Here is an 18,496-nt window from a genome sequence, read left to right as displayed (position 1 = left end):
TCTAGAGCCTGTCCTCTGCCCAAATGTTATTCTATAACCATGCCTTCCATGCAATGGATGCCCAGTATGGAAAGGGAGTGAATTTGCCTGGCTTATTATCTGCTTATGTCCATCACTCTGGCTGAACAGATGTTTGCAAAGCTTCCTTATCAGACATAACTGAAAATACTGTCTCATAGATTTTATTCCCCTCAAAGAGAACAGAAATCATGCAAATAACAACATGTGAAATTACCACTGGAATTGTCTAGATCTTTCTTCCAAAGGCCATTCCATTCACTCCATTCTGGACTTCTCTTTGAAAAATGCCTTGGAAGCCATGTGCTCACGTATTGAAGATTCTCAGCAGGCGATGACTTCCTGATTTCTCCCACCTCCTTCTCAGAAATACTACATTTATTAAGTGCATACCAGGTGCTTAATGTAGCCCTATGCTAACTGATGAAGATAACAGCAGCAAATGAAACAGACACACAATCTGCCTTGGCTGTTTTCAGCTATCAGGGAGGACAGACACTAAGGGGGTAATAACAGTCACCTGTTTTTTGTTTTGTTTTGTGTTGGCTGCCATGGGGCATATGGAGTTCCCAGGCAGGGATCAGATCTGAGCCCCATTTGCGACCTGTGCCACAGCTGTAGTAACACAGGATCCTTTAAACCCATTATGACAGGCCAGGGATCAAACCTGCATCCTAATGCTGCAGAGATGCCGCCAATCCCATAGCACCACAGTGGGAACTCTGAGAGTAACCTGTTTTAATAGGGTCCATATGGCGTGCTCTAGGACCACAGAGTCAGAGGCAGCAGTCCCCAATGTGACTGACTGGTCTGCAGACCTCTACTTAGAATGACCTGCACACTTGTCTAAATTACTCTCATCCCAGGCCTACTGAATCAGAATTAGGTGGAGGAGGATAGAGATGAAAAAAAGAAATTATCTTTTAAAAAAGATCTCCAGATGATACTTTGGCATACCAAAGTTTAAGAAGCCCATCTAAGGAAGTCGGTGCGGCTACTCTGAGACAGGAAAAACAAGTGTGAGTAGGTCAGATGCAAGAGGGATGAAAAAACGATTATTCCAGACCAGGAGTATGTGCCAAGATCTGGAAGTCCAAGAAAGCCAGATGTAAGGCAGGAACCGGTGGTACCTGGGAAACAGGAGTCAGAGCAAAGCATTCCAGAAGGAACAAAGAGACATAAGAAGATGGTAGAACTGGATTCTAGGAGTTGTGATAAAAAATAACATAAGGTGGAAATAATAACATTATCTCTGAGCAGCTAATCTCACAGTATCCTGCTGTAAAAGCAACTTCATGCATAATTTAGAGAGGACCAAAATCAGGAAGGTTATCTAAAGGAAATGAGGGTCCAAATTACGTCCCAGCAAACATCCATATAATAAGAACTGCCAACCAAACTCACCCCTACCTTCCCTTTTCCCCAGGGGAGACGGGTTGAACCTAAATAATTTAATCCAGTCTAGAGTTCTTCCTGGCCTTTTCAAGGGAGCATTCGTTAACGGGTAACCTAGCTCCTCTCTCCACACTGCGGAAAGGTGGAAAAGCTTTCTGAACAATAATGGGGCTAGGCTGCCTGGCCAGTGAGAAAATAGATCTCTCTCAATGAGGGTTCTGACCACCTCCTCCCTGAGATAGTATACGTGCCCAGTTTAACCAGTCCATGATTCAAAGGGCTGGTGTGCCTGCAGCTCATACTGGGAAATTAAGCCACATTGTGACCAGAGAGATCCACAGTTACCCGTTATGATGGGAGTTAAAAAAAAAAAAAAAGATTTTGATGTCCATAAACATCTCTGAGCATCCAGTGGGGCTACATCAGACTGAAAAACAGACCTGGGATCTTGACGTGGGAAGGAGGGATGATATCTCATACTGAAGATAAAGGTAGGTTTTTTTCCCTAGAGAAGATGGGTAAAGATTTAGATGAGATATAAGGAAGAAGCTTCCCTGGGAGGGCTAAGACCTGAGGGCAAGTGAATTGAGTCAGCAGTGGGAGAGGACAGTGGGGGGGGGGTGCTTATTCTAGAGGGAGGCCAAGTCTTCAGGTATCTCCCTGCAAAAAAGCAAGAAACCCAGAGCTGGTGAGACCTTTCACTTTACTGAACACAGGAATCAATGTCAGAAGGGAATTCAAATGAAAGAAGGACTCCTTACCTGCGATGTCACCCTGAAAGTGACTCGTAGTTCAGTATGTTTCATGTGTGTGTATTTGTACGAAGCCTGGAATGGAGACTAAAAAGGCAGAAAATGGAACACTGCCCACGTGTATCGTTTCTAGAGTCAGAGGAGATGGTGCGTATTCTCTTTATTCAATGGATTCTGATTAGACTCTGACTAAGCCAGGCATTTGGAAAATAGATGTTGGGCAGGGCTGGTAGAAGGGGTACTCCAGAGCACATAAACTCAAGAAGGGCGTCAAACCAAATCTTTTTCTTATTCTGCCATTTGGACAAGCTGCCTTCTAAAGGACAACTGGGGACTCTGGACCTCAAGGCAATGACGGATTGCTATGTCTCTAAGAAGAGGACACCCAGCATCCCAGCCCCACACAGATATATGTCTGAAAGGACAGAACCCACAATCCCAAAAGCTTGGGGCTTGAGGAGTTCCCTCCCATCTATTCCTCAGTGGACATTGATGAGCCAGGTGATCAGCATCCCTAACTGAGCTCTTAATACACCCAGAGAGGGAAGACATCCGAGCTACTGCCAACACACATAAGAAGAAGGCATGAATTACCCTGGAACACCTGCCCACAGTGGTTTGTGGCTGTTTTGTTTTTCGTCAGTGACTTTCCCCGGGGCAGTCCCCTTGAGGGATCCCAGAATCTGCTTTTTTTTTTTTTTTTTTCTGCCTTCCCTCCACCCCACCCCCACAGAGTTATCAGATAAAATCCATGACACGCTAGTAACTTGGAGTTGCAGATAAACAGTGAGTAACTATTTAGTATAAGAGTATCTCAAATATTACCAAAAATGCTTCCAGTTTAACTGGGCATCTTGTGTTTGTGTTCGTGAAGCCCCACCCTCAAGGGACCCCCCCCTGAGGAAGCGGATACCTAATTCCCTGCCTGTGGGCAGTTAATTAGGGGCCTTTCACCTACTTGGAGGCTACCGATTTTATCACATATGAAAACTTCCAGTGTTATCTTTAAGAGGAGAAAGAAAAGTGACTATTTCTCCATTCCACAGGGAGTTTTGGTTATACCCAACATGCCACTTTAGTAAGGAAACTGAGAAGAGAAATCCAGGATTATTAGTTTGCTATGAAGCCCCCCCCCCCAAACTCTACTTAACTCCACAGTGTTGGGGTATAAACGAAAGGTAGACAAGGAGGGCACAGATGATACCAAGGCAATGTGATCTGAAACTGTCAAAAGAAGATTTTTTACAACCACAGGTTCCTTTGTTGGTTAGTTTTGCGTGGGGCTTTTTTTGTTTTGTTTTTTTACAGCACTGGTACTGTACTTTCATTTTGAGAAAGCAACCTGCCCTGAGCCAGAGTGAGAGCTAGATAAATTGCTCCCATCACATCAGATTTTTAATGACTGAAACTCCCAGCCTGGAGATTTTTGAAACTTTGATGAGTATAAACTGGAAAAAGTCACTTAAGTACTTCAAGTGATTTTCTACCTTGAGGAAGTGAAAATTTCAATAAATCCTTTCATAGCAGAACCTTCATTAGACCTCCCAGACAGGGATCTTTATTTACACAAACATAAAGCCAGTGTTGACCCACTGCTGCTGCTACTTCCTCTTTTTTTCTTTTCATGGCCGTGCCTGCAGCATATGGAAGTTCCCAGGCTAGGGGTTGAATCGGAGCTGCAGCTGCAGGCCTACACCACAGCCACAGCAACACCAGATCCGAGGCACATCTGCAACCTGCACCACAGTTCACAGCATCGCTGGATCCTTAACCCACTGAGCAAGGCCAGGGATAGAACCCGCAGCCTCATGGAGACTATGCCAGGTTCTTAACCTGCTGAGCCACAAGGAAACTCCAACCCAGTGCTTCTTATTAGAAAGTGCAGTTACCATTAACTTCAATGCCATTTGAACTGGAAGCTCACTGTTCCGTTTGGAAATACAAACTGTTTTTTGCCTTAATCTGAGCTTCCTCTATGTATACTTTCTTTGGTTTGGGGGCTTGCTTGCAGAAGCTGAGGGTCTAGAGTTGAAAAAACAAGAAAAACTTGAAATCCAGATCTCATGCTAGAGGAATTTGATGGAGTTCATCAAAGCTCAGCCCAAACATACTGGGCCATAGCTGTCTCACTCACACTGTTATTTAAACTAAATTATACAGAATATACTGAGTTTGGACCTCTGTAATAATGTAATTGTCACGTTGCAGCATATAGAGCAAGGTCACCCCCTAGTGGTGGGGGTTGGTATTACTCCTTAAGAAAGGAGAAATTCCCATAGTCAATCATTCCACAAAAAAAAAAGACCAATCATATCAGGATTAGGTTACTCCCTCACCCCCAAGAAAAAGATGTCTTAAATACATAAGTATTTGTTTCTCTTTCTAAAAGAAAGTCTAGAAGTAGGCATTCAGAGCTCTTAGGTTAGCTCCTCAGCCTTAATAAATGGCTTCCATTCTCAGGGTCACAGGATGGCTGCTTCAGCTCCAGCCATCATATCCACATTGCAGCCTGGAAAGAAGAAAAGTAGAAGAGGGAAAAATAGTGTGTGTAAATTAATGTGCTTTATTTATTTATTCAGTTTTTTTTTTTTTTTTGGCCATGCTTGTGGCATGCAGAAGTTCCTGTACCGCAAGAGTGACAATGCCAGATCCTTAACCCACTGAGCCACCAGGGAACTCCATGAATGTGTTTTAGAATGAGTCTGTCCCACTGATTCTCCTTTAAATAGCCTTTCTAGAGTTTCCAACGTGGTTTAGCACATTAAAAACCTGACTAGTACCCATGAGGATGCAAGTTCCATTCCTGGCTTCAGTGTATTAAGGATCCAGCATTGCCATGAGCTTGGTGTAGGTTGCAGATGCAGCTCGGATCTGGTGATGCTGTAGCTGTGATGTAGGCCAGCAGCTGCAGGTCCAATTCAACCCCTAGCCTGGGAACTTCCATATGCCACATCTGCAGCCTTAAAAAGCAAAAAATGAATAAATAGCCTTTCTATGAAGTTTTGCCATTTGCAACAACATAGATGGGCTAGGAGGGTATGATGCTAACTGAGGTAAATCAGAGAAAGACAAATATTGTACGATATCATTAACATGAAGAATCTAAAAAAAATAAAAGAAACTAATAAATATAACAAAAAGGAAATAGATTCACAGATATAGAGAATAAATTAGTGGCTACCAGTGGGGAGAGGAAAGAAGGGGATCAAGACAGGGGTAGGGGATTAAGAAGTACTAACCATTATGCATAAAATAAATAAGATCTAAGAATATGTACACATAGGGAATAGAGCCAATATTTTATAATACTTATAAATGAGTATAACCTTTAAAAACTGTGAATCACTATCCTGTGCACCTGAAATTTACATAATATTGTACAGCAGCTATATCTCAATTAAAAAAAAAAAAGGAAGGAAAAAAAAAAATAGCCTCTCTAAAGTCTCCCAAACAGTTCCAAAACTGACTGAGGGGTTGAGAAATAGTCTTTTACCTGGGTAATTTACCACCCTCAATAAATAGGGGTGCTATTAACAAGGAGTCAGGAGAGGAGTTCCTGTTGTGGCTCAGTGGTTAATGAACCAAACTAGTATCCATGAGGACGTGGGTTTGATCCTTGGTCTCGATCAGTGGGATCTGATCAGGATCAGGATCAGGATCAGGATCTGGCGTTTCTGTGAGCTGTGGTGTAGGTCACAGACGTGGCTCGGACCTGGCATTGCTGTGGCTGTGGTGTAGGCTGGCAGCTCTAGCTCCAATTCGACCCCTAGCCTGGGAACCTCCATATGCCACAGATGTGGCCCTAAAAAGACAAAAACTAGGGAGTTCTCATCATGGCTCAGCAGAAACCAATCTGACTAGCATCCATGAGGACACAGGTTTGATCTCTGGCCTCACACAGTAGGTCAAGGATTCGGCTTTGCTGTGAGCTGTGGCGTAGTTTGCAGATGCAACTCGAATCTGGCGTTGCTGTGGCTGTGGCATAGGCTGGCAGCTACAGCTCTGACTGGACCCCTAGCCTGAAAATTTCCATATGCTGCGGATGTGGCCCTAAAAAAAGACAAAAAAAAAAAAAAGACAAAAAAGAAAATAAAATAAAGGAGGCAAGAGAATAAATATTGGGATGAAAGGGGACAGGGGCAAGAGCAGTTGCTGCCTCTCTGGCAAGCAGGCCTGAACGTTGAAAGACAGAGAAGCACATTCTCTCTTGAAGTCACGTGACAGTTGGGCCTGAATTCTTGGGTGGCATGTTTGAACTGGGGTGAGTTGATCCTCCTCATAATACATGTAAAAAAGCATCTTCTAGGGAATCTTAGAATTTGCTTGGGGACTTGGGAGCCCAGGGCTAAGTGCCTGAGACGTGGCAGCCACAGGCTCAGAGTCACTGGGGTCTTTTTTTTTTTTAATATATTTTATTTCTTAGAGGAGTTTTAAGTTCACAGTCAAACCATGAGAGTAAGGTAGAGAGGGAGCCCATATTACCTCCCACCCCCCACATGCAGCACCTTCCCCATGTGGGCAGAACATTTCTTACAATTAATGACCCTTCATTGACACATCATGGTCACCCAAAGTCCCTAGTTTATATTAGGGTTCACTCTCAGTGTTGTACATTCTGTGAGTTTAGTCAAATGTATAACATGTATCCACCATTATAGTATCATACAGAATAGTTTCACTGCTCTAAAAATCCTCTGTGCTCTTCCTGTTCCCTTTCCCTCCCCCAAAACCTGGCAATCACTGATCTTTCTACTGTCTCCATAGTTTACCTTTCATAGAATGTCATATAGTTGGAGCCCTATAGTATGCAGCCTTTCTAGATTAACTTCTTTCACTTAGTAATATGCATTTAAGATTTAAGTTTCCACCATGCCTTTGCATGGTTCAATAGCTTTTTTTTTTTTTTTTTTTTTAGTGGTGAGTAATATTCTGCTGCTTTGGAGGCACCACTAGACTTCATTTTACTGATGTGGACTTTGGGAATCAGTTCTTATTGATGCCTGAAGTTTATGATTCCACAAACTCTACCCCTCAGAATAAAATTGTGTGTCTACATTAGAGCACAGAAGAGGAATAATTAAATAGGTCGGAACAAACATGGCAATAAATAAATGACAAAAAAAAGGAAAAGTCCAAATCCCACAGCACCACATACAGATCTCCCTGAATCTGGCCTGTGCTTGTTCTCCAACCTCATCTTCTACCACCATGCCTGCTGTCACGCCCAGCCAGGTCACCTCTCCAGGTCTATCACAGCCTGAATGCCTTCAACGTCTCTGCCTGGAATTTCTGCCCGCTTTGCATGTGCCAAGTGACTCCCAAATCTTCCTTCAAGTCATCCATGTGACACCTTCTCTGGCAGAGCTGAGCACTCCCTTCCTCCTTCCAGCCACCTGTGCACTCTGGCATGTCCTTGTCACACTGAACATCAGTGGCAGTTGGGTACAAGCAGACCTCTCCCACTGACCAATGAGCTCCCTGAGGCTAGGAAGTCCTTCCCGTGGAGCAAAACTGGAAGCTCATGAGGCACATAATAAATGCTTAATTAATGGTGGTTAAAAGAGTCAATAAGCATGTGTGCATACATTTTACTTGATTTTTCTATTTAGGGCATCAGACTATTGACTGCCATTTTCAGTGGGATCCGCTCTGCTCAATTTATTTGCTAAAATACCTAAAGGATTTATTCTGCTTGAGTCCTTTTGACACACAAAAAAGGACTCACTGGAAATACCACCATGGAGAATAACTAAAATTTATACACGCAGCAAAAAGAAACATTAGAAATACCATTTAATTGGGAATAATTAAATCTATGAAATGGGATAAACTATGTTTTGCTTCTGGAACAGTTAACTGAGGCAAACATAAGAGAAGCAACAAATATTTATAGTGTATCCAGACATTAACTTGTGACTGCTTCTCCCTCTGGAATTAGAAAGGTTTTGAAAGAGGAAGGCTAATGCCATAGAAAAGATGGGGTAAGCAAGGGTTTGGTAAGAAAGTTTGTCGTGTTTACACAAACCAAAACAGATCCCAAATCTCAGAAGTTTAACACAGGGAAAGTTTATTTTCCACTCAGGCAGGTCTCCTTCATGTGCTGTCTGCACCACCTCACACACACTGCCTCCAACACCACTGATTGATCCCAGGCCACTTCACTCTGCTCACCTCCCATTCGTCAGCACACTGTCACATGACCCCTCTGCCTGCTGGGAATTAAGGAGGAGGAACCCTGGTCTGCAGGGAAGGAGATGCTGCAGAGATCAGCAAGCAGGGCATCCCCAACAGAGTGCTTTTGGAGTCCACATCTGTGGAAGGGATTGGACAGATCAAGCCTCAGCAGAGTCACCTTGGGAGCCTGGGCTGACTCTGTGAGGGGTTCTGTAGACCAGATATCTTCAGGGCTGTCCTGATTTGGGGCAAAAAGGGCTGGATCTCTGTTCCCCTGCATTGATCAGCCACTGGCTCAGGCTGTTCTGGGAAGGGGTGTGACCCTGAGTAAGGCAGCTCAGCCAAGGCAATTCCAGAGAAGACTGACCCCAAGGGCTGTGTGCCAGCAGCTGGAGAATAAGTCCAGCTCGCATCCCTGACAAGGGTCTAGGAGGCTCATCAGAGCACGTGCACAGTGAGTCACACAGTCTTCCAAGCAGAGGGATCACACTGGAATCCTCTTTCATCATCCTGGCCTTAAACCTATCACTAGCTTGACCTGTGAACCCCACCAGTTGTCTCTGCTAGCAATTCCAATAAGCTTGGGCATAAAGCACATTCTTTATCCCTAACTACTCTGGCTGTTCCTGCTGGCTGAACCCCACCCTCCAAAAAATGTTCTGCAAAATTCCTGCTGCCCTTTAAACCAGAGAACAGCTTCTCATCTGCTCTGGGTCTTTGCCAAGCTCACCATGAATAGGGGGTATCTGTCTCTCTTTGAGCTGCCTCTGGCTACCGTGAGCCAGGACTCTTCCACAGTAAATAGCCTTTTCCAGGCTGGACTTCTGTTTAGCATTACCCAATATCTACTACTCCTGCAGTGAGAACCAGACTTGATTTTTCTGTTTAACCATTTCATGCCCACTATTCACCGGTTATGCTGGAAACAGCATGGCCCTGTTGAGAAACACCTGTGCAAATTCATCATTTGTTTAGTGGGTCTCCTGTAGAGAGGATGTGGATCTGGACCCTAATGTTCCAGAGGGCACTTCTTGGGCTCCATTTTTACATGTTCTAATCACATTCTTTCTATGGAGACAATAATGGCTGGCATTTATTACAAAGCACTTCACATGTGATAACTTACTAAATTTTCACACCTATCCTATGCAGAGGTACTAATATTTTTCCTGACTTGCATATAAGAAAACCAAGGCACAGGCAGTTGAAGATGCTTGCCTAAGGTCATATGAGGCATAGATGGTGGAATTAGTATGGAACCCCAGGTAGTCTAACTGTGAGGTTCAGGCTCTTAATCACTATATTATATGGCCTATCAGTGTCCAGGGAGTGGGCTCATAAATTAGCAAGGTGGAACCTCTCATAAGAATCATTGAATGTACTGAAGTCCAATGTACTGACGTCCTTTCACGGAAAGCCCAGTAAGAAAAGGAGCCCTAGCTTGGAACTCCCTTCACAAGCCAGAAAAAATAAATTAAAAATGAGTAAATTTAGGGAGAGGAATTCCCCATTAAAAAAAAACTGGACCTGGTATTAAATGACAAATGTATAGACGTGGGTGTTTTAGCATGGGACAACTTACAAGTAGTTCTGTGGTATGTATTGTGGTACCATGAAGCCATAAGGTAGTAAAATATATTTAGATTTGGAAGAGAGATAGCAACCATGATTTGTGGGTATGTACAGTACGGCAGAGAGGGGCAGGAAGAATGAGCTGTCTTCTATGACATGGAGACTCGTGTCTGTCCCTGCGGGTGTACAGGGCCATGAGGCTACAACCCCACCATCCTCATCCACCTCTGTCTTTGCAGGAAGCCTAACTACCTCCAAGTTATAAGGTGGTGTTATGTTAAATCGTCTGGTGGGAGCTGGGCGACAACCTTACAAACCCGATCTCAATGCTGAACAAATTGTTCCTTTGTCTTCAGGTGTGGCGATGTGATGGAATCTGTCCACACCACAGCCCCTGGGAAATGGGGCTGGACAGACATTTGGTGCCAGGCTTCTTTGACAGGAATGCTAACCTGTCAAGTCGGCTCCAGTGTCAGGATACAAATAGCCATAATGAGGCCATCGACCAAGCTTAGCGAGTCCTGCCCGGTGATGAAATGTGCTTGCAATAGGCAGGGTCTGGAGGTGATTTGGGCCTGACAGCTCAGCCTCCAAACCACATTTTCCATGTGTCAGGAAAATGAACACCATGTCCATTGCACATGGTTTTAGCAATTAGACCTTTATTAATACCGCAGAGCAGCTGGAACTAGAAATAGTCTCAAGTGCTCACATTTTTTCAACATACAAATTACCATAGCGGCGGCAGCTGCTGAGGCCAGGTTTATTCATCTTGGGCCAAAATTCTCATACTCTTGACCCCATGTTTTGGGCCTGGACTTTGTGACTCCAAGAAAATATGGCCGCAAAGCTCTACTCTGGGGAATCAGACATTCCTCCCTAAAGACCGTGTCTTCTCCCCCAGCCTTTCTGTTCTCTCCATGGCCTAGTGGTTTGGGTTTTAGAAAGCAACTCTCCAGAGTTCATGTTGTGGCTAAGAAGGTTAAGGACCCAACATTTTCTCTGTGAGGACATGGGTTCGATCCCTGGCCTTGCTCACTCCGGTGTTGCCATGAGCTGTGGTGCAGGTCTCAGATGTGGCTTGGATCCTGCCTTGCTGTGGCTGTGGTGTAGGCCTGCAGCTGCAGCTCCAATTTGACCCTTAGCCTGGGAACTTCCATATGCTGTGGGTGTGGCCCTAAAAAGACAAAAAAAAAAAAAAAAAAAAAAAAAAAAAATGGAAGGAAGGAAGGAACTTCCCTTCCTGAGTTTGCGGTTTCATTTCTCCCCCAGTGGGAGTATTGTAGTACATAACTCTCTTACTCCTGCCCTCACCCATACCCCACCAAGGTTTCTAAGCCAACAGCCTGCCCAGGGAGAACCCTTCTGCAGCTTCTCAATTTCCCTTGGGCATGCCCATACGTGTGTGTATGTGTGTTTGTGTGTGTGTATGTGTCAGCAGGGGACAGTTTCCACTGTGGAACCACTCTGGGTATTTGCACATTCCTCCTTGTGTTCACCTAGATTTACTCCCTGAGTCTGGCCTCATCAGTTATCTTCCAGTTTATATTCACTTTGTGGAATAAAAGGAAGACAGATCTTCTGAGTGTCCTGAGCATTCCTAACAGTTCTTCTCTCATATACTCCAGAGAAAGAGGGAAAGGAGTTGAGACATTAAGTCCTCTCTCGGTCAAAGGAGGAAGATAACTTAGTCTTCAAGAGTGAGGTCCCATGTCTGCTCCTCTACAATGTGTCTCCATTTATTTATGTTTTCCTCATCTATGAATTCCTGTCATATTAAGTACAGTTGTCCCTTGTATCCTTAGGGCATTGGTTCCAGGATCACCCTCCCTGCACCTCCCATTATAAACAGCAGATGCTCAAGTCTCTTTCATTAAAAGGTATAGTATTCGCATGTAAACTTTGAATCCTCTCGTATACTTGAAATCATCTCTCAATTACCTATAACCCTTAATACAATGTAAATGCTATGTAAATAGTTTCTAGAGCACAGAAAATTCAAGTTTTGCTGTTTGGAACTTTCTGGATTTTTTCTTTTTTCCGAATATCTTTGATCTGTGGTTGGTTGAATCTGTGAATGAAGAATCTGCTGGGTTACCTAATGGAAATACTTCAAAAAAAAGTGCAGGAAAGAGGGCTAGAACAGATTCTTTGCTCTCAGACCTCTCTCTGAAAGAACCAGATCTGCCCACACTTTGATCTCAGCCTTCTCAGAACTGTGAGGCCACAAATTTCTATTGCGTAAGACACCTGTTTGCGGTACTTCATTATGGCATTTCTAGAAAACAAGTACAGGTACACTATGAGACCTTGTGTTTTCCACATATTTTCCCTAAAGTTTTTTTAAATAGGGGAGTGTCTGTCTTGGCGCAGCAAAAACGGATCTGACCAGGAACCATGAGGTTGCAGGTTCAATCCCTGGCCTTGCTTGGTGGGTTAAGGATCCGGTGTTGTCATGAGCTGTGGTGTAGGCCGCAGACATGGCTTGGATCCCGCGTTGCTGTGGCTGTGGCATAGGCCGGCAGCAACGGCTCTGATTAGACCCCTAGCTTGGGAACCTCCATATGCCGCGGGTGCAGCCCTAGAAAAGGCAAAAAAGACAAAAAAAAAAAAAAAAAAGACACACACAAAAAATTTGAAATAGAAAAGTAAAAAGAAGAAAATAAGCCAGAAAAAATGGTTTACAATCTTCCTGCACAGAGAACTCTTGCTGTTTATGTATATAGTATATATTATCCTGCTGTATATAAAACATAAAATTGTATGTTATGTTTTAAAAACATATAATTAGTATATGTATAATCCCAATATATTATATATGGTATATAGGCTACATACATATACATATGCATAAATATACACACATAAGTACATAACATACACTATACACATATGTAACATATATGTAACACATATATATGTAACATATGTTCTGAATTACCCAACTCAGATTTAGGAAAGTGCAAAAAAAGAAAGAAAGAAAAAGCTTCTGCTCCTTAGTCTCTCTCCCCGCGACTGTTAACCACTGTGAACACTTAACCACTGATTCTGCCCACCCCAAAAATTGTTTATACCAGCAACTATATATATCAACTGATCTTAAAAGGAAAATTATGCAGAAGGAATCACATTTTGTGTATCCTTCTATCCTTTGCTGTTTTCCTTAAATGATATGTTGGAAATCCACTCAGATGAGCACACACCGAGAGCTCTCATTCCTTCATGGCTGCACCGTACTCCACTGTGTGGATACATATTGATTTGGGTACCCACATATCCCAAGGGCCTGGATTCTCTCTGCTCAGCTCTGCTAGGGTGGATTAGGAATGTGCTGAAGCACCTTAGGAGCTGGTAGGGTAAGCGCTGAGGATGGAAGTGCTTTGCCTAAAGTGATACAGAGAATTAACAGAAGTGGTTCCAGCTGTTAGGGATGTCAAGACATTTTCTGTAATTATATGATATTTTGTCACCAGAACAATGTAAGGATGTCACCTCTGAAAGGAAAACATCTCAAAGCTGCATATTTACAAAAAAAGAACAAAAAAGAAATTTGGAAGCAGACTTTTCTAACCTGTTTATAGCTCTTCCAAATGAAGAGCTTTAGTGAGTTAACATGTACGTTAAATATGTAAAAATGCAACAAATTCCAAATAGTTTGTAAGAACAATTGTTTAACATCATGGGAAATAGAAATGTAATCATAGAATTTAAAATAAACTTTTGTGTAATTGACAAATGGGGGTAAAAAAATTAGTATTGTGACTTAGCAAGGGTTCCTACTGTTGTTCCCATTTGTATCCACGTCTTTATGAGAAATCTAAGTTTTTGTTCTTGCTCTTAGCTGTTATAACCCCTAAAACCAAGTATCAAAATAAGCCAAATATGTAACCAGATCTTCCTGTTGCTTTATGTTGGAGCATGTTAAAGCAAGTGTGATTCAAGATATTTAAAACCGGAGTTCCCGTCATGGCGCAGTGGTTAACGAATCCGACTAGGAACCATGAGGTTGCGGGTTCGGTCCCTGCCCTTGCTCAGTGGGTTAACGATCCGGCGTTGCCGTGAGCTGTGGTGTAGGTTGCAGATGCGGCTCGGATCCCGCGTTGCTGTGGCTCTGGCGTAGGCCGGTGGCTACAGCTCCGATTCAACCCCTAGCCTGGGAACCTCCATATGCCGCAGGAGCGGCCCAAGAAATAGCAACAACAACAACAACAAAAAAGACAAAAGACAAAAACAAACAAACAAACAAAAAAAAAAGAAAAAAAGAAAAAAAGAAAAAAAATTAAAAAAAAAAGATATTTAAAACCAATGAAGTATATTTATCCAATTTAAATCTTTAAAGTATTATTAATTATAGCCACTAATGCAGCTAAAGAAAAATGCTTTTTAGATTAAGAAAATAAATTTAATTTTTAATTATTTCTTTCATATATGCAGTCTTTTATGTTTCTATTTTAGATATGTTGTATTTTGTACATACTAGTACATTAATACATGCATAAATTTATTAATATATAAATATTATGTATACTTATATATTCAGTGAATATATATACTATAGTACTGTACTATATAGAGTATATCTATCTATCTATATATACATTTAGACATATGGACTCAAAATTGGCTTTATTCATAAGGATGTAAAATAAAATTTTGAGGGGAAAATATAAATTAAACTGCTAGCTAATAGCAATAACAGAAACATAATGAAACAATAACTTCAAAATGCTGAGGAGAAATAACCCTTTAGAATTCTATTCTCAGCTAAACTAAAATTCAAGAGTGAAAGCAACCTAAAGACATCATCAGGCAAGCAGAGATTGAAATAATTGGCTAGTTCACGTGTTCCCCATTGAAAAGTATTCCAAATTCTTCTTCTCTGGAAGAAGGCATAGGAAGCCAGAAGTGAAGGCAAGTGAAGAGACTGATAAATAAATATGTGGGCAAGTCCAAATGAACACTGTGACCACAAAGCAATATAACGATGATTTTCTCTGAGGTTATAAAAACTAAAATACTAGACAAAACAAGCATGTAGTACAAGAAATAGTGGTACAAATGAATGGACTAAGGCAATGTTCAGGAGGCAGGTAGAGATAGTGATTCACTTTAGGTTTCATTATGTCAAAATTCCAGTGTGAACATGAGAGTCAAAATTGGTATTTCCTGGAAAGTGTCCAAAAGCAACAAGAAGAATGAAAAGTAAAAGTTGACCTCCAATTTTAGCAAAACTGGAAAAGAGCTAGAAGTTGAGTCATAAAATAAGTGGAAGTTCTTCCCCAAAGCAGTGGACATCAAGCACGGGAGTATATGAGTGGAAGCATAAAGAGCATCAGTGGCTGAAAATCTCAGGAAAAGTTAGCAAAAATTTCCCAAAGGTATAAACTTTAAGCAAGGAACAATGAGAATGAGGTATGGGCAATGGTGGCAGAATCTCTGGACCTGATTCAGTTCCCGGAGGAAGATGAAGTGGGAACAAAGAAGGAATTATCATACAGATAGGCTAGGAACTGTCCATTAGAAAGATCAAAACATCCTGAAATCATTAACTTTTAAGATGGTAATCTCAAAACATATAAACCACAAATGACCATAATGGCAAAAAAAAAATCAAGAAATCTACAATCATAACGAGATATTTTAACACAATGCTCAACCTTAAATAGCTCAAGCAAACAAAATAATTAGCCATCCTATAAAAGATTTAAACAACACATTTAATAACTTCAACATGATGTTTTCTGTATCTAACAGAGACTACCCATTGAACTTATTTTTGAATAACCACATACTTGGCCATAAAGCAAGTATGCAAAAGTAACAAATGAATCAATATCATACAGACCGCATTCCCTTTTGAAATTCTATTAAATTGCAAGTGAATTATAAAAAAATGCATATGGAACCATATGTTTGGAAATTTTAAAACACTTCTGAGTTATTATTAGGTTAAAACGGAAATCATAATGGAAAATGGAAAATATCTAGAGCTAAATGATGAGGGGGGGAATTGCGTATGAAAATTGTGAGCTATAGTTAAAGCAGTACTTCCAAGAGAAAATTACAGACATATATGAACATGTATACATACATCTGAAAAGAAGAAAATTTGAATATTTAAGGAACACATCTAATTACAGATGTCAGAAAAAATTAATAGTGTGAACTCAAGCAAAGACAAAGAAAAGAAGATACAGATAAGAGAAAAAATTAATGAAATAGAAAACAAACAGCTGAGATGGCCAATGAAGGCAAAAGATAAGAAGAAAAGGAAAGATAGCGCAAATGAACCATAGTGGAAAAGAAAAAAAGTATAGATATAGCATAAATTTACCAAGTCTTGAGACTGCTTTGTATGTCTCTATTGTTATAACACTGACATTTTAGATAAAATGGAAACACTTCTGGAAAATAAAACTCAAAAAGAAATGGAAAAGCTGAATAGACATATGGCCTTTTAAGTATTTAATCAGTAATTTAAAATCTGTCTACAAAAAAGAGTTGGCCTCAGGGGGTTTTACAGGTTAAGTTTTTCCTAGCTTTCAGGGAAAACTGAATTCCTATCTAATGCAATCTGTTCCAGAAAAAAGATAAAGGGGACCACTTTCCAAGTTATTATGTGATAATAGTATAACCTTAACAACAGAAACTGGAAGAACCATTACCAAAAAAAAAGGAAAATAAAATAGAATTCCATTTATAAAAAATATATATACAATTTTGAAATCAAAGCTTAGCAAAGTAAATCTAGCAGTGTTAAAAGAATACATCATCCAGTCATCTGTCTATGGACATTTGGGTTGTTTCCATGACTTAGCTATTGTGAATAGTGCTGCAATGAACATGCGGGTACATGTGTTTTTATCAAGAAAAGTTTTGTCTGGATATATGACCAAGAGTGGGATTGCTGTGTCATATGGTAGTTCTACGCACAGTTTTCTAAGGTACCTCTGTACTGTTTTCCATAGTGGTTGTACCAATTTACATTCCCACCAACAGTGCAGGAGGGTTCCTTTTTCTTCACACCCCCTCCAGAATTTGTTACTTGTGGACTTATTAATGATGGCCATTCTGACTGGTGTGAGGTGGTATCTCATGGTAGTTTTGATTTGCATTACTCTAATAATCAGTGATATTGAGAAGATGTGGTATATATGCACAATGGAATACTACTCAGCCATAAAAAAGAACAAAATAATGCCATTTGCAGCAACATGGATGTAACTAGAGACTCTCATCCTGAGTGAAGTCAGAAAGAGAAAGACAAATACCATATGATATAATTTATATCTGGAATGTAGTATACGGCACAAATGAACCTTTCCACAGAAAAGAAAATCATGGACTTGGAGAACAGATTTGTGGTTGTCAAGGGGGAGGGGGAGGAGTGGGATAGATTGGAAGCTTGGAGTTAACAGATGCAGGCTATTGCCTTTGGAATGGATTAGCAATGAGATCCTGCTGTGTAGCACTGGGAACTATGTCTGGTCACTTATGATGGAGCCTGATAATGTGAGAAAAAAGAATGTATACATGTATGTGTAACTGGGTCACTTTGCTATACAGTAGGAAATTGACAGAACACTGTAAACCGGCTATAATGGAAAAAAATCATTATATTAAAAAAAATAAATAAAAGAATACATCATAACCACATTGGGTTACTCAAGAAATGAAAGCTTAACAATAGAAAAAGTATTCATGTAATTAGCTACACATATAATTAAGAAGAAAAAACACGTGATCACCTCAAAAGATGCAGAAAATGCATTTGATAAAATTCAATAGCCATTCATAACCAAAATATTTTAGCATACTGGGAATAAAAAGAGTAACCCAATAAATTTTATCTACTATTAATCTATACTGGCAGTTATACTCAGTGTATCTCCAAAATAATTCTACTTATGTTTAGGAACAAGACAAGGATGACTCTTCTCAAAATCCCTTATTCACTAGTACTTTGTAAGTCCTATCCAATGAAGAAATGACAACGAAGAGAAAATGAATAAATAATCAAAATGAAAAAAAAAGTACCATTATTTAAGGATGCTATGATTATCTATTTTCAAAAATATGAGAAAAGAGAACAGGCAACTATTAGAAGAAAGAAGGAAATTAACAAGTTGCTTTTTTTTTTTTTTTTTTTTTTTTTTTGCTTTTTAGGGCTGCACCCGAGGCATATGGAGGTTCCCAAGCTAGGGGTTACATCAGAGCTGCAGCTGCAGGCCTACACCACAGCCACAGCCACGCCAGCTCTGAGCTGTATCTGTGACCTACACCACAGCTCCTGGCAAGGCCAGATCCATCCACTGAGCAAGGCCAGGGATTGAACCCGCAACCTCATGGTTACTGGTCAGGTTTGTTTCTGCTGCACCACAATGGGAACTCCCACAAGTTGCCTAATTTAAAATTGTTTTTAAAAATGGTTCCTGAACACCTGCAACAAATTGTTAGAAAACACAGTTTTCAGAAAGATACTATTCGCAGTTGTAGCAAGCACCATAAAACCCTCATAATAAAGCTAAAAAAATATATAAATCTTCACATGGAAAGTATAAATCCAGATTAAATAAAATAAATAT

General features: G+C 40.8%; 1 long non-coding RNA gene across 1 annotated transcript in view; it reads left to right on the top strand.

Annotated features, from left to right (window-relative positions):
- Nucleotides 1-18,496, top strand: part of LOC146396977 (uncharacterized) — a 48,993-nt gene that overhangs the window by 17,115 nt on the left and 13,382 nt on the right. The window contains exon 3 of the long non-coding RNA XR_014826607.1: nucleotides 11,717-11,791. This is a non-coding gene — a long non-coding RNA (uncharacterized LOC146396977). The remainder of the gene's footprint in view (nucleotides 1-11,716; nucleotides 11,792-18,496) is intronic.

This window comes from Sus scrofa, chromosome 14, assembly GCF_054392235.1.
Source record: "Sus scrofa isolate SSC_HxYL_T2T_F1_AM1 chromosome 14, Sscrofa_HxYL_maternal_Yorkshire_Landrace_v2.0, whole genome shotgun sequence".
In the NCBI taxonomy this organism is placed as follows: domain Eukaryota; kingdom Metazoa; phylum Chordata; class Mammalia; order Artiodactyla; family Suidae; genus Sus; species Sus scrofa.
This window is presented reverse-complemented; position numbering and strand designations above follow the sequence as displayed.